Here is a 15,748-nt window from a genome sequence, read left to right as displayed (position 1 = left end):
AGCTACTAATGAGGGTGGTCCCCTATCAACTCTTGAGCCCAAACCACAGACCCATTCATGTTCTGCTTTGGTTGCAAATGTAACCAAAGGCTGTGGGATTGGCAGCAGAGATCCTTTATCCTATGTGCCTTCTACCAACAGCACTCAGAAGGAGTCTCTGTGCCACGTTTCCAGCCATCCATGGGAGATGCTGCACCTATCTCCTCTAAAGGCTTTCATGACCACTGCTCATAAGACCATATGGTGCATCAAATTAATGCCTCTCCTGCTTCTCATTGACATGGTGAGTATAGTTGTACTAGAAGAGGGATAGATAGTCCCTGCATGAAATGGACTTCTCTACTTGCTTTATCCAACTGTCATTTGCTTATCCTCCTTAGTTGTGATGATATGTGGAAGACAGGGGTGTGTTAACATTGAAATGAATCACAGTTTTTGAATTCCATAAATATAACCTGAAAAGTTCAAAAAAAGACATGCTTGGAACATGTCTTGTTCTATGTTTGTAGGATTCTGAACAGTAAACTTAACATAATCAGAATACTATGGTAAAATTTGGATTTCTGGTCATCATCAACAAGACATAGTAACAACCTTCACGAGAGTGTCACTGGAAGCTAGTATTCATGGGTAACACAATGGATGATTTAGCATTATGAGTTATTGGTAGCCAGAATTTAAAAAATGATGTCTAGAAACTGGAGAAGCAATAAGATATCTATTTTTTAATAGCAACTATGTGAAGAATAACAGTACTGCTATCTTTTACTAATGGTGGGAGATATGACATTAATCAAAAATAGCTCATCTGATGACAAAGAACATAAAGCCATAGTTCCTGGACCTGAACAGGAAGAGATGATACCAGATACTATGAAGAATATTCTCAAGTACTGACTGGACAATAAGCAAATTCACAGATTCCACTTGTCTAATGACTTCTCATGACTAGTTTTAGAGACCTGGTTAACTGTGAGGACCATGAATTTGTATTAAGTAATCTAAGTATTTGAAAATTTTTATTCTAGCAAATCTCAACAGCTCACATATAAGAGGCAGACAGTAAAATTAATTCTAGGCTGAGGACTTATAGAGGTACAGAAAGATGAGGATCCAAGGGAATTAAGAGAGGTTCAAGAGATCAATCATGGGTTCCAGGATAAACAATGAAGTAAGGTTAGAGAGAAGTGAAATAGTAGTTCTTGGAGACAAAATCCAGAGCAGAACAAGGGTGGGGGACTTCTGGGATGGTGGGGGACCAAGATATGGATAAGAGTCCATATCTAAGTGTCTTACCCAACACCAACTTACTATTTTACAGTTCTCAAAGTAAGCGGTTTCACTAGGCTAAAATCAAGATGTTGGCAGGCCATTAATCCTGTTAAAAATCTAGGGAAGAATCCGTTCCCTTGCTTTTTTTAGTTTATAGAGGTCACTTGCATTTTTTGCCTCAGGTCCCTTTCCTCCATCTTCAAAGCCAGAAACATAGCATGTATCTTCTCTCCTCTCTGACCTCTGCTTCTTTCCTCATAACTTCTTTCTCTCAGACTCTTATCTTCTTGCCCCCCCCCACTCCTTTTTAAAGAACCCTGTGATTATATTGCCCCCACTCAGATAATCCACGATAATCTCCTCAGCTCATGTTCCATAACTTAAGACATCTTCGAACTCTCTCTTACCATGTAAGGTAACATAGTCATAGTTGCTGGACATTAAAATGTGGACATGGAAGAGGGAGTGTCACTCAGCCTACCACCAATGGTATATTGAGAGAATGACTACCTCTACCTAAAGTGCTCCAGGGGCATTGGTATTCACAAGGAAGGGCAAGGTTTATCTAGGAAAATAAAAATAAAACTTATATTGAGCGAAAAAGATTTAGCAATTAGATTACTTTGTTTAGTGTGAAATAGAGATTCTAGAAGCTAAAACTGAAAGGTTTGGTAGAAAGAAGAATATCAAGAAGGTAGATTAAATAAGAGTATCATGGGGTTAAGAATGAATACCAGAGAGAACAAAAGATAGGAGAACAGTACTACTAAAATGATAACTATAAGTGGCAATAACGTGGAATTATCTAGGCTTAAGGCTGAAACAGACCTCTGGTGTCAAAGTTAAGCCCCATTGCAGTTACAGAGTGCCAGGAGATTCAGCATGCGGAGTCTGCACTGAAGCTACCAGGTCAAGTGACTGTGCTTTATGCTATTTACTTAAATCAGCAAAGTGAATCTGCAATGCCTCGGAAGGGATTAGTGTGTTTTTTTTTCATGTTTGTGTTATTTTCTCATTTATAAGAAAGGACATTCTATTTTGTGAAGCTTTACAAAATTGAAGCATTGGAAGCTCCTGTTTACTTGAAAATGTACAAATTTAGAGTCAATTCTGGAACTCTGAAAACTTCTATTATAGTGGAAGAAAAATTGTCTGTATTTTGTAGATTGCATGATATAGTTGTTCCTAAACCCAAGCTGATAGAATGAGAAAGTCAATATCAATTATGTCAAACTTAAATTGTACATTTGCAAGAAATTCCAAAAAAAAGAAAAACGCTTTGTAGAAACATCCTAAAAAAAATCCTTGGTATTCTAGTTCTGAACCAAATACCATCTATAATTTGTAAGATATTTTAATAACTTTTTAAGATTCTTATTGTTTTGGGGGCGCCTGGGTGGCATAGTCAGTTAAGTGTCCAACTTCAGCTCAGGTCATGATCTCACAGACCAATGAGTTTGAGCCCTGCATCAGGCTCTATGTTGACAGTTCAGAGCCTAGAGCCTGCTTGGCATTCTATGTCTCCTTCTCTCTCTGCCCCTCCTATGCTCACACTCTGTCTCTCTCTGTTTCTCTCAAAAATAAATAAACATTCAAAAAATAGATTCTGGGGCACCTGGGTGGCTCAGTCAGTTAAGCATCTGACTTTGGCTCAGGGCATGATCTCCCGGTTCATGAGTTTGAGCCCCATGTCAGGCTCTGTGCTGACAGCTCAAAGCCTGGAGCTTGCTTGGGATTCTGTGTCTCCCTCTCTCTCTGCCCCTCCCCCACTCACACTCAGTCTCTCTCTCCCTCTCAAAAATAAATAAACATTTAAAAAAACATTTTAAAAATGCTTATTATTTTTTTATTTCTACACCCTCAAAATAGAATTTCTTCAAACAAATTAATCCTAGATATAACTACTGAAGGGCTGATGCTGGTTATGACAGGGAACTTGAATAAAGACTCCATGTGACATCATTTTTTGTCAAGGGTAAGTTTTTCAATCATTTCTTTGGTTTTCATCTAAAATAGTATGGGGCCATGACGCTATGTGAACCTTCTTAATATAGCCTTGGTTTTAAGCTTTTCATCTCTTAGGCATTTAAATCTGCTTTTTCTTTTTTGTTGAAAAAGTTCAAGCAAAAAGGAGAAAAATGAGACAGAACTCCCTGCCTTAAGTTCTAAGAGTACTTGGATGAGCCACGAGATGGGAAGCTATATGATAGCTTTTTGCTCTTTTCTACAACCCCATGACCTAACTGTGAGAAGCACTTTCCATCCCCTGGGTCAATTTCAACACATCTAATAGCAAAACTTGAATGAAACAGCCAATAACTGAGTCTGCCTGGCTGGTAATAGCAGCTGCAGCATTGTCAAATCATCAGCAATTTCTCTCTCAAAAACACACAGGAGATGGATTTGTATTTTCTTCCTCATTACAACCAAGAAAACTGATACACACAATATAAATGTAAGGATTTTTTTTCCTCATGACTTTTCCTCTGCAGACTTCTTTTTCTCCTTGTGTGCCTTACAGCTGAATGTCAGAAACTTCTCACACAAAGCTTACGAAGCAGTAAGTAAACTAGAAATGTTGGGTAAATGTATTTTTCCCAAGTATAAGAAGACCCATGAGATACTTCACCTCCATGTATAGAATGATATAGTTAAAACCTGGGGTCTAGAGAGAAAGTATTAGGTCAATAGGTGATTTTGTTATTTTACAGAGAATAAACGAAATGAAAATGAGAGCTTTCTTTGTTTTAGAATGAGTTTTATCACCTTATTGTAGAAACACTGGTTATCTTATGCTCTGACTGGCAACAATATAAATTTTAATTAAGAAAGGGGAAACAAATCAGCATATAAAGCTATATTTACCTTATGTAGATATTTTTTAGAACAGCATCTTTCAAACTATGAATCATTACATAAATTTAGTGTGTCCCAACTAGTACTTTTAATGAAATAAAATAGAAGTATCTAGAAATTTTTAAATAGTAAAACTATGCTTTGATTCTTGATATTTTGTTTCAGTTGCAGTAGGTGAGTGCACATATACATGTGTCCACTGTTGGGAAGTTAAATGTGTTTCTTACAGCAGATTGCAGTCAACATTTAAATATACTACTTTACCACATTGGAGTATGTGGGAATAATAATTACAATGTCATTTTCGATTACATAAGCCCTGATGTAGACTGTGGGAAAGATGAGTGAAGCTCTAGAACTGACACTAGATAAACAGGATCAAATTTGGTAAAATTCCTACCTATGTACTGAAATGGAAACAGACCTCAGAGAAGTCACTGGTAGATACTATAATCGATAAACGTGAAATCACCATAACAAATTTGTCTCCTCCTGTTGGTGTTCTCTCAATCTCAAGATTCACCCGTATACAAATATTTACCTTAATAAGGAACAATACATTTACTCATCATTTAACAAGAATGATATACAATAAAACCTTGGTTTGTGAGCATAATTCGTTCTGGAAACATGCTTGTAATCCAAAGCACTTGTATGTCAAAGCAAATTTCCCCATAAGAAATAATGGAAACTCATATGATTTGTTCCACAACCCAAAAATATTCATAAAAAAATGATTACAATACTGTAATATAATATAAAATAATAAAGAAAATACAAAATACAAAGAAAAACAAATTAACCTGCACTTACCTTTGAAAACCTTCATGGCTGGGGTGAGGGAGACAGAGAGAGGAGGGTTACTCTGTAGGACGACTTTCACTGTCACTAACAGAATCACTTCTACCTATTGACTCAATGGAATCTTTTTCTACATGGGGGCCATTGTATACACTCGCACAGTACAGGATACACTGACTACAGTACAGTATTCATAAACTCTTGTCATATACTGTATTTGATGTAACTGGCAATAAGGCAGCAGAGGAAAGGGTCTACATCTGCAGGCAGCCTGACCTAGAAAGAAGTAAAGCATTCCTAAGCTTACTCTTGTATGGAAAAGCAAAGTACTGTCCATACGTGCTTTGAAGCGACAAAAAATGCACTAGTGCCAGTTATGGGCACATTCCAACATTCTGAAAAATCACTGATTTCTGCCAACCACCTTGGCTGAAGACCAAGCATCTGAGCATGGGAGACAATCATCCACAATCCCACAGTGAGAGAGATAGAGAGAGGAAGAGAGAGAGAGAGAACCATTGGCTCAGTTGTAATCATGTGACATTCATCATCACATACTACTCATATTGCAAGACATCACTCGTTTATCATGTTAAAATTTATTAGAAATGTTTGGTCATCTTGCGTTAGCAGTTGCAGAACAAGTTCCTCACAATCCAAGGTTTTACTGAATTTCAGTAAATTGAAATTGAAAAACTTCTCCTACAATTGCTAGCAAATGTAGTTTTAAGTATTCAGTTAAAAGATATTTATTTCATTTAAAAGCAATTTTTATCTTTCTTCAAATCTAAGAATAATTTTTAAAAGAGAAGTGAGTTCCAAGATACCAACTCTTCATTGCTAAGCTACAGACCCCTTCAAATATAAACCCAGATTAAGCATTAATCTCAAAGTCTTTGTCCTAAGAGAACTAAAAAGATCTTTTCATATAACTAGAAAGATAAGAATAAATCAGCAAATTAATGGGGTAAAAAGTGAGGAATTAACCCTGGCATACACTTATTTGGGCAATTTATTACTACAAAATTAGTCTTCTCCAATGCTATGTTCACAAATAAAACATCTTTAGAAAATACTTATTTTGCAACTCTTTTTGCAATGTGTGCAATATGTATGCATTAAGTATAAACTAGAGAGTAAGCTTAAACATTATAAATTTAAACCTCAAGAAGCATCTCAAATAAACAACCTAACTTTGCACTTCAAGAAAATAGAAAAAGAAGAACAAATGAAGCCCAAAGTTAGGAAATGTAAGTAGATTCTTCAGGAACTGCAGAATTTTTTTTAAAGGATCTAAAAAAAATGTTCAGGTATAATAAGCTGAGTCATTAATAGAAATAAAACTAAGTAATTTAATGTGCTAAATGTCTCACCTTGACTAATTAGTAGACTCAGAATAATTTTATGCTGAGGTCTGATTCAACGTGTAATGAATATTTTAACAGTAGTAGTATATGATAATCTACAAGAAAATTACCAGTTGAGCTAATGTGAAAGAAAGTGGGAGCTGCGAAATCCTTTTGGCTTTAGTGAGGATGTATCGTTTCAAAACATGAGAGGAAATAAGTAATGACAAGGCAAGAGGCTCCTGGACAATCAAAAGAAAGGGGATATCTGGAGAAATATCTTAAAAACATACAAACAAAAAGGTTTTTTAATTACATTTTCAAATTTAACTTCATATAAAATGTTTAAATTTAGGCTAAAGCAAAAAATGGGCATTTCTCATTACATTTAAAATATATACACTCTATCTCTCAATACTCTAAACAAAATAAACTAAGACTAGCCTGAATTAGTAAATCTATCTTTTCGGAAGTAAAGGGAGGAAAAGATGGTTAAGATGATTCATCTGTTCTTTAGAGACTAAATTTCAGATTAAGCCCAGTAGAAATTACCACAACTTACGTACCTTCTAGGGGACCTAATGATCCTCTTTCTCCCTGCTGCATTCCCCACTGCCCTGAGCCTTCAGACCTCCTGGGAATGCAGGAGAAGAGCATCATCACAGGGGCAGGACTGCCCTGAGGCAGCCATCACACTCAAGATATATCTGTGCTGTCTACAGTAGCCTTCCTTTGTTTGTACAATGCATACTGAACCTCTTCCCCATCTGTACCACATCTTCAATTTCTGGAGTGGGTTACAGGTACCGGTAGTCTAACAGTCAGACATTCAGCACCTGTCAATCAATCTACACCTTTATCTAATATCAAGTTTGTGAAAGATTCAGTACCTGAGGCTTAGAGGAGGAAAACAGAGCTAATGATAATGTATACCTATTGAGTTGTTGCTATGTACTAGGCACTGTGTATTCTTTACATTAATTCACTCATTCAATACTACCAGTAGCTCAATATACCAATCAAATTTATGCTAACACAATGTGAGAAACTAAGTATCATGTAGGTAAATTTTTCTTTGAAGAGCTGGTAATTGGTAAAGTCTGGATTTGAATTCAAACAGTAATGTAATAGAATTTAATATCTTAACCACTATATTATACTATATCATAGTAAATAAAAGAAAAACAAAATATCTAATGGTATATAATTTTAAACTTATATTGCCACATAGAAATTAGAACAAAAGATAACCACATATACAAAATAAAACCTAGACAACACACCAAGAAATCCTCAGCCAGTAGCTGAGGAGTCACAAAGAGTCAGTGCAATATCTTGTTTCACCAACTCTGTGCTAGTGGGACAAGGATGTGGCCTATTTTAGGTCTATGCAAAGCAGCTAAGGGAAAAAAATGAGCATGAACATGAATCGGTAGAAACAAAGAATCAGATTTACAGAGATGTCAGATATTGGAATCAGCCAAAAAAATATGTTTAATATAAAGAGATAAAAGAAATAATTCTAAGCATGAACTAGGAACAAGAGACCATCAAATATGATGGGAAAGATCTGAAAAAGAGCTAAATAGAACTTCTTTAAACAAAACACATTAGGATTAAACCTAACTAATGGATTATAAAATGCATTTAGACGAGCAAAGTTCCAAAATTCACTAAGATACTCCCCAAGTGGAATATTTGAGGGGATTAGAAAATATCAAGACATATTAAAAACCTGTAGTATTTAAAGTGTGTGTCATTTTTACAGGGCTAAACAGATTAATACAGTTAAATAAAAGCAGAAACACAGATCTATTTCTGCGTAGTATCTTTTTAAACATTTTTTAAATGTTTATCTATTTTGAAAGAGAGAGAGAGACAGTTTGAGCAGGGGAAGGGCATAGAGAGAGGGAGACACAGAATCTGAAACAGGCTCCAGGCTCTGAGCTGTCAGCACAGAGACCGACGTGGGGCTGGAACACACAGAGCCCGACATGGGGCTGGAACCCACAGATGGTCAGATCATGACCTGAGCCGAAGTCAGGCTCTCAACCGAGTTAGCCACCCAGGCACCCTCTGTGTAATATTTTATAACAGTGCTGGATGGAACATCAGAAGGGAAAGAATGATACTCAGTGAATGGTGAGGGCACAATTGATTTCTTTATACTTTGTACAAAAATCAATTCTTGATGGACTCATGGTTTAAACAGGAAGGCCAAAATTTTTAAACTTTAAAACTGGAGAAAGAATTTATCATTTTGCAGAAGAGGATGATTTCTTAAAAGACCAACACTGCAATCATTTTTTAAAATTTTGATCAATTCTACTAAATAAAATTGGAATTTCTTTCCATCAAAAGACATCATAATGAAAAGACAAGCCAAAAACTCGGAGAAGAGATATGCAACCCATATAGACAACAAAGGAGGCATATCTGGAACACATAAGGAATTCAAAAGCAGCAAGAAATCCAGTAGAAAAATGAGCAAAAGATACAAACAGGAATTTCATAAAAGGGCAAAACTCAAATAGTTCATACTCACTTTAAAAGAATGTCATTAGTCCTTGAGGGAATGAATATTTACATTATGAAATACCATTTCATATCATATTTTATCAAAAATAAAAGTCTGGTACCCCGACTTGTGGTGATCATGTTGTAATGTCTATAAATATTGAATCATTATGCTGCACACCTGAAACTAATACAACAATGTATGTCAGTTATTTTTCAATAAAAAAATTAATTTAAAAATTCTTACAATACCAAGTGTTCGTTAAGATGTATATAGCAATAGGAACATACATTAACACTGGTAAAACTAAATTACTACAATCACTTTGAAAAAAAAATTCACATTAGCTCCTAAATTTAGATAAAAGTGTATTCCATAACCCATACATTTTGTTCCTAAATATATACCCTAGAGAAGCTCTTGTGTATGGGCAAATGGCGACATGTAAAAGAATGTTAATAACAATGCTTTCATAACACAAAAAGGAACCCTGAAAAAAACCCAAACATCCACAGATCAGAGAATAGATACATATGTTACATTCATTCCATAGAAGCCTGTCACTCAAAATTAACTAGAGCTACATGCATCAACGTGGATGATTCTCACCAACACCCTGTATGACAAAGCAAGATGCCAGAAAACAATATGTAGTATGATATTACATATATATGATTTTCATAAATACCTAAAACAAGTTATATTCTTAGGAATGCATGCATGCATATTAAAACTATGTGAAAAACCAGGGGAATTACAAATACAAAGTCCAGGGTAGCATTTGGCAAGAATGCAGGAGTCTGTGGCGGCAAAAGGGACACTAGGGACTTCAGAGTTGTTAATGTGGGTAGTAACACTCTCTACTGGGGCATTTCAGAAATTCATGATTAGGTACACACTATTGGCTTTACTGGTCTTCCAACTGTCTTGCTGAACTAAACCCTTACAAATGTAAATTGGTAGTATTTTAATATGTGATAATACTAAAACATTTTTCTAAGAAATTATTTTAGAAGTTCAGTAAAGTAACAGATCTTACAGAGAGGGAAGTTTAAATGGAATAAAGACATTTTAAAGCTAATGTTTTATTTGCACATTCTGCCCACTCAATATATTCTAGCATTTCCAGCTACATATGTAATTGAAAAGGATTTTAGCATATAGTGTGCTTATGGAAGCATTCTGGGCTACAACAAATGGAGTAATTTTCACACTGCAGCTTCCAATCCAGCTCAGAATATCACTTGAGAGACGATGGTTCTTATTTTCTCCATTTTGGCAGCCTGTCTTTTGCCTTCGCCAGTTATCTCTACTTGTTTTTTCCACCTCTTCTTTCCCTTGGTCTATAATTACTTACAGAACTTTAGACTTGTTTGTTTGTTTGTTTGTTTGAGTGTCCATCCTTAACTCTGTTCATATATCAAATGGTTTTTGATCTTATCTATTCTATGTCAGAACAAATTTATTTCAAGCAGGCAAGAGGAATGTAACTGCTTCATGAGTGTTATAATATACATGTACTCAAACATTTACAGATGGAAACACATTTAATTTTGCTTTCTATTTCTCTTTTATAATAAGTACTTCATTACATTGATTTAAGAAATACTGTGAGTTTCTTCTGAATTTTGTTGCCAGATCGTGAAATGTTTATTATTAAAACTTATGCAGTGAGGAGACAGGTGGCCATTTTGATATGATTTATTAGACCTCTCATATATGTCATCACATCTGCACAAAATATTTCATAATGAGAAAAATAACCCTTATCTTCAAATAGTGCAGGAGCAGTGTGAGTAATATCTAGGTTTGACACTGGGGTACAGTCAGTAATCTGCGAGGGGGTGGGGGGAGGAAGGTTAAGTGGGGGAGTCCATGGATATGCTGTGAGACCAGAAACAAAATGTCCTAATGGACCAGGTACAAAAAGCACATCCTAAGAAGGCAAGGGTACCTCTCTCTCCTGTCAGAAACCTCCTCCCTTTACATCCAGGTACCTGGAGGAGGAGGAAGTGCAGTTTCCAAGAAGCCTGAAAACCCTACCTTGGAAACAGTAAAAAAGAGTAATGTATCAGTAGCTTCCCACGGCAGATTTCATTGTCGAAAATCAGCAGTTGACGCATCTGAAATCTGTCCCTGCCAAAATCTTCACGCAGTTCACCACAGCACGACATGGAAGGGTTGGACTGTGTGGAAGCGCCTAGAGGAGCAACCCGAGTAAAACCAAGCATGCACATGTGCAGACCCTTCCAGCGAGGAGAAGCTGGAGTTAGGTGTCAAAGGAGTGTTTAAATACAGGGAGGCAGCTTAACAGCCTCTGGGAGTGTTGAAAGTGAGTAGGGGGTCTCAGTTTTTGTAACTAAAGCTTAAAGCAAAAACATGTTACTACTGGAAATAGTTAAGGCTTTACTCCCTAAGCAACCAAAATGAGGATCTTGGAGCAAAGAAAACAACAAAAACAAAAGTCAAATTTCCTGGAACCGAGTAAGAAGTAAGTGCTTAAGTACAATAAATATATCAGATTCCTACCTGCATGATAGAAGCAGAGCAAACAAGGCAGAAAAATAATAATGTTTACTAGAACTCAAAAAGCATGATTTGCAATTGGCAAAACAAGGTGGGTAATCTAATAGACATAAGTGATGTTACATGTATCTGTTTGCCTGGCTTTTTAAGTTCTACAATTTCTTTTTCCAGATTCTGTTAGGTAGAGTGGTAAATGAAGTGAAAATACAGTGAAGAAGTAAAATATTTTATTACAAAAGGATTCCCAGGACAGGAAAAATAGTATTTTATTTTGCTGTACATACAGCTTCTGTTTGATAGTCACAGTACATTATCAGATGTAAAGGCATCTACTGCCAAACAGTGAAACCATTTGTGTGGCTTGCTTTATCACTAACGAGTATCTGATTTTTTTAATATTGAGAAATATTTTATTTGAGAGAGAGGCTTCTTAAATATTTTTAAATACAAAGGAAAGGTCGTTTATTATTTTTTTACAACCTATTATAAAAATAGCACATCTCATGTTATAAATATAGTTTGAGTTCCACTTTCAAGTGAAAAGATTGTCTCCTATCAGGAATAGTTCCCAAATGTTCAGAATCTGCTTTGACAGTTTGGCTTTGCATATCAGAAGAATAGAACTGCAAGCAGCATTGAGATCTGAAGACTAAATTTAGGACTTCTCTCCAAATTAGTGTCTCATAAAATTTGCCAAATGTTAGACACAACTGTCTGCAAGATGCATTCAGTCTTGAGAAACTTTTGAATATTCAAGCAGTTTTTCTTGGGAGATAAGAAAGATAAGGGATTGGTTGGTTGAAGAAGACAGTTTTACTCTATTCCACTACTTGCCTGCAGAATTTTACATGAAGCAAATTGGGAATCTTCTGTTATCACGCTGACCCATACTACATTATATGAACCATTGCTGTTGAGGTTTTCCAAAGCTAAATTTCTTGCCAAGTTCAAATGAAAGTATCTAACTAAGCCAAGGATCTTCCTGTTACTTGAAATTACATAAGAGCATGCATGCAATATTTACCATCTATATTCTTTGCTTTTTCTAACCAAGATCTGCATGTCGGGCAGAATACACTAAATGTGAAGAAGACCCATGGTATCATATTTACTGCCTATTCAGCACATTTCAGTGCTGAACGACCAGTCCCAACCACTAAATCTTTCTCTTTTCAACCACAGCTTCACTGAAATATTGACATGTAATATACATAAATGTACATATATGATGATTTGATACACATATATATTGCAAAATAAGTACCACAGTAAAGTTATTTAACACCTCTATCCCGTCACATGATTACCTTTTTTTGTGTGTGTGGTGTTAACTTTTAAAATCTACTTTCTTAACAAGTTTCAAGTATGCACTACAATATTGTTTATTATGTTCCCCATACAGTGTATTAGATTCTCAAAACTGAATTCATCTTCTAGCTGGGAGTTTGTGCCTTTGACTAACTTCTGTTTCCCTCACCCCCAACCCTTGGCAACCGCCATTCTACTCTCTATTTCTAGGAGTTCAGCTTTTTTACATTCCACATATAAGTGAAAACATACGTATTTGTCTTTCTATCTGACTTATTTCACTTGGCATAATTCCCTCCAGGTCAACCAATGTTGTCTCAAAAGGCAGGATTTCCTTCCTTTTAATGGCTGAATAGTTTTCCATTGCCTGTATGTACCACATTTTCTTTATCTATTCATTTGTTGATGGATACTTAGGTTGTTTCCATGTTTTGGCTATTGTGAATAATGCTTCTATGAACATGAGGGCACAGTTATCTCTTCAAGATAGTGTTTTGATTTCCTTCAAATATATACCAAAAATTGGAATTGCTAGATCATATGGTAATTCTATTTTTAATTTTTTTGAGGCAACTCCATATTGTTTTCTATAGGGGCTGTACAAATTTACATTTCCAACAGTGCACAAGAGTTCCATTCTCTACACAGCCTTGCCAAGACTTCTTGCTGATTGTCTTTTTGACAATAGTTTGTAACATGTATGAGATAATATGTCATTGTGGTTTCAATCTGCATTTCCCTGATAATCAGTGATGTTGAGCATCTTTTCATGTACCAGTTAGCCATCTATTCTGTCTTCTTTGGAAAAATGTCTATTTGGGTCCTTTGCCCATTTTTAATCAGATTGGGTTATTTAGGTTTTGTTTGTTTGTTTGTGTGTTCCGTTTTTTGTTTTTGTTTTCTTTTTTTTTTTTTTTTTTTTTTTTTTTTTGCTATTGAGTTATAGGAGTTCCTTATATATTTGGAGTATTAACCTCTTTTTTTAATGCTTATTTATTTTAGTAAAAAAAGAGACAGAGGGAGAGAGAGAATCCCAACCAGGCTCTGTAGTGACAGCTGAGAACTCAACACGGGGCTCAAACTCACAAACCGTGAGATCATGACCTAAGCCAAAGTCAGATGCTTAACCACTGATCCACCCAGGAACCCGGGATGTTAACCTCTTATCAGATAGGTGATTTGCAAATATGTCCTCCCATTCTGTAGGTTGCCTTTTTTATTTTGCAGATAGTTTCTTTTACTAAAATGCAGAAGCATTTTAATTCGATGTAGTCCCACTTGTTTATTTTTGCTTTTGTTGTTTGCACTGTTGGTGTCAAATACAAAAAGTCCTTGCCAACACTAATGTCAAGTAGATTATTCCCTAGTTTTTTCTAAGAGTTTTACAGTTTCAGGTCCCACATTTAAGACTTTAATCTATTTGAAGTTAAATTTTGTGAGTGGTATAAGATAGGGGGCCAATTTAATTCTTTGGCATGTAGTTATCCAGTTTTCTCAACACCAAGTTATTGAAGAGACTGTCCTTTCCCCCATTGAGTCTTCTTGGCTTCCTTGTTAAATATTACTTGACCATAGATGTAAGAGTTTATTTCTGGGCTCTCCATTCAGTTATATTGGTCTATGTGCCTATGTTTATGGCAGTGTCATACTGTTTCATTATCATAGCTTTGTAATAAAGCTTGAAATTAGGAGTTGTTATGCCTCCAGCTTTGTACTTCTTTCTCAGGATTGCTTTGGTTATTTAAGGGTCTTCTGTAATTCCATATGAATTTTAGGATTATCTTTCTATTTTCATAAAAAATGTCATTAGAATTTTAATAGGGATTAAATTGAATTTGTAGATGGTTTTGGAGTAGTATGAACATTTTAACAATATTAACTTCTGACCCATGAAAATGGAATATCTTTTCATTTATTTGTGTCTTCAGTTTCCTTCATCGATATCTCATAACTTTCAGGATGTAGAACTTTCACCTCCTGGGTTAAATTTATGCCTAAGTATTTCTTAATAGTATCATAAATGAAAATATTTTCTTTATTTCTTTTTCAGATAGTTCCTTGTTAGTGTACAGAAATGCAACTGATTTTTGTATATTAATTTTGTACCCTATAACTTTACTGAATTTGTTGATAAGTTCTAATAGTTTTGTTTTGTTTTGTTTTGTTTTTTTTGTTTTTTTTGTTTTTTTTTTTTTGGTGCAGTCTTTAGGATTCTTTCCACATAAAATTATGTCATTTGAAAATACAGACAGTTTTACTTCTTCCTTTCTGATTTGGATTCCTTTTTTTTCTTCTTCTTGCCTGATTGCTCTGTGTAGGACTTCCAGTAGCATGTTAAATAAGAGTGGTGAAAGTAGGCATCCTTGTCTTGTTCCTGATTGAATGAGAAAGATTTCAACCTTTCACTGTTGAGTATGATGTTTGTTATGGGTTTCTTATATATGGCTTTTATTATGTTGATGTACATTTCTCTTATATACAATATGATAAAAGTTTCTATCTTTAATGGATGCTGAATTTAGTCAACTGCATTTACTGCATCTATTGAGGTATTTTCATTCTATTGATGTGATATATCACATTTATTAATGTGCATAAGTTGAATCATTCTTGTACTCAGGGATAAATCCTCCTTGATCATGGAGGGTGATCCTTTTAATACAATGCTGAATTTTGTTTATTGGTATTTTGTTGAGAACTTTTGTGTTTATATTCACCAGGAATACTGGCCTGTAATTTTCTTTTCTTGTAGTATTCTTATCTGCTTCTGGTATCAGGGTAATGCTGGCCTAATAAAATGAGTTTGGGAGTGTTCCTTTCTCTTTATTTTTTGGGTTGGTATTAATTCTCCTTTAAATGTTTGGTAGAATTCACCATGAAATCATTTGATCCTGGGCTTTTCTTGGTTAGTAGGTTTTTGACTACTAATTCAATCTCTTCACTTGTTACTAGTCTGTTCAAATTTTCTATTTCTCTATAATTAGTTTTGGCAGGCTGAATGTTTCTAGGAATTTATCCATTTCATCTAGGTTATTGAATTTGTTGGTGTATAATTGTCCAAGGGGTCTCATGATCTTTTGTATTTCTGTGCTATCAGGTGTAATGTTTCTTCTTCATTTCT

Source organism: Panthera tigris, chromosome C2, assembly GCF_018350195.1.
Source record: "Panthera tigris isolate Pti1 chromosome C2, P.tigris_Pti1_mat1.1, whole genome shotgun sequence".
In the NCBI taxonomy this organism is placed as follows: domain Eukaryota; kingdom Metazoa; phylum Chordata; class Mammalia; order Carnivora; family Felidae; genus Panthera; species Panthera tigris.
The sequence above is the reverse complement of the archived record's forward strand: the minus strand, read 5'-3'. Positions refer to the sequence as shown.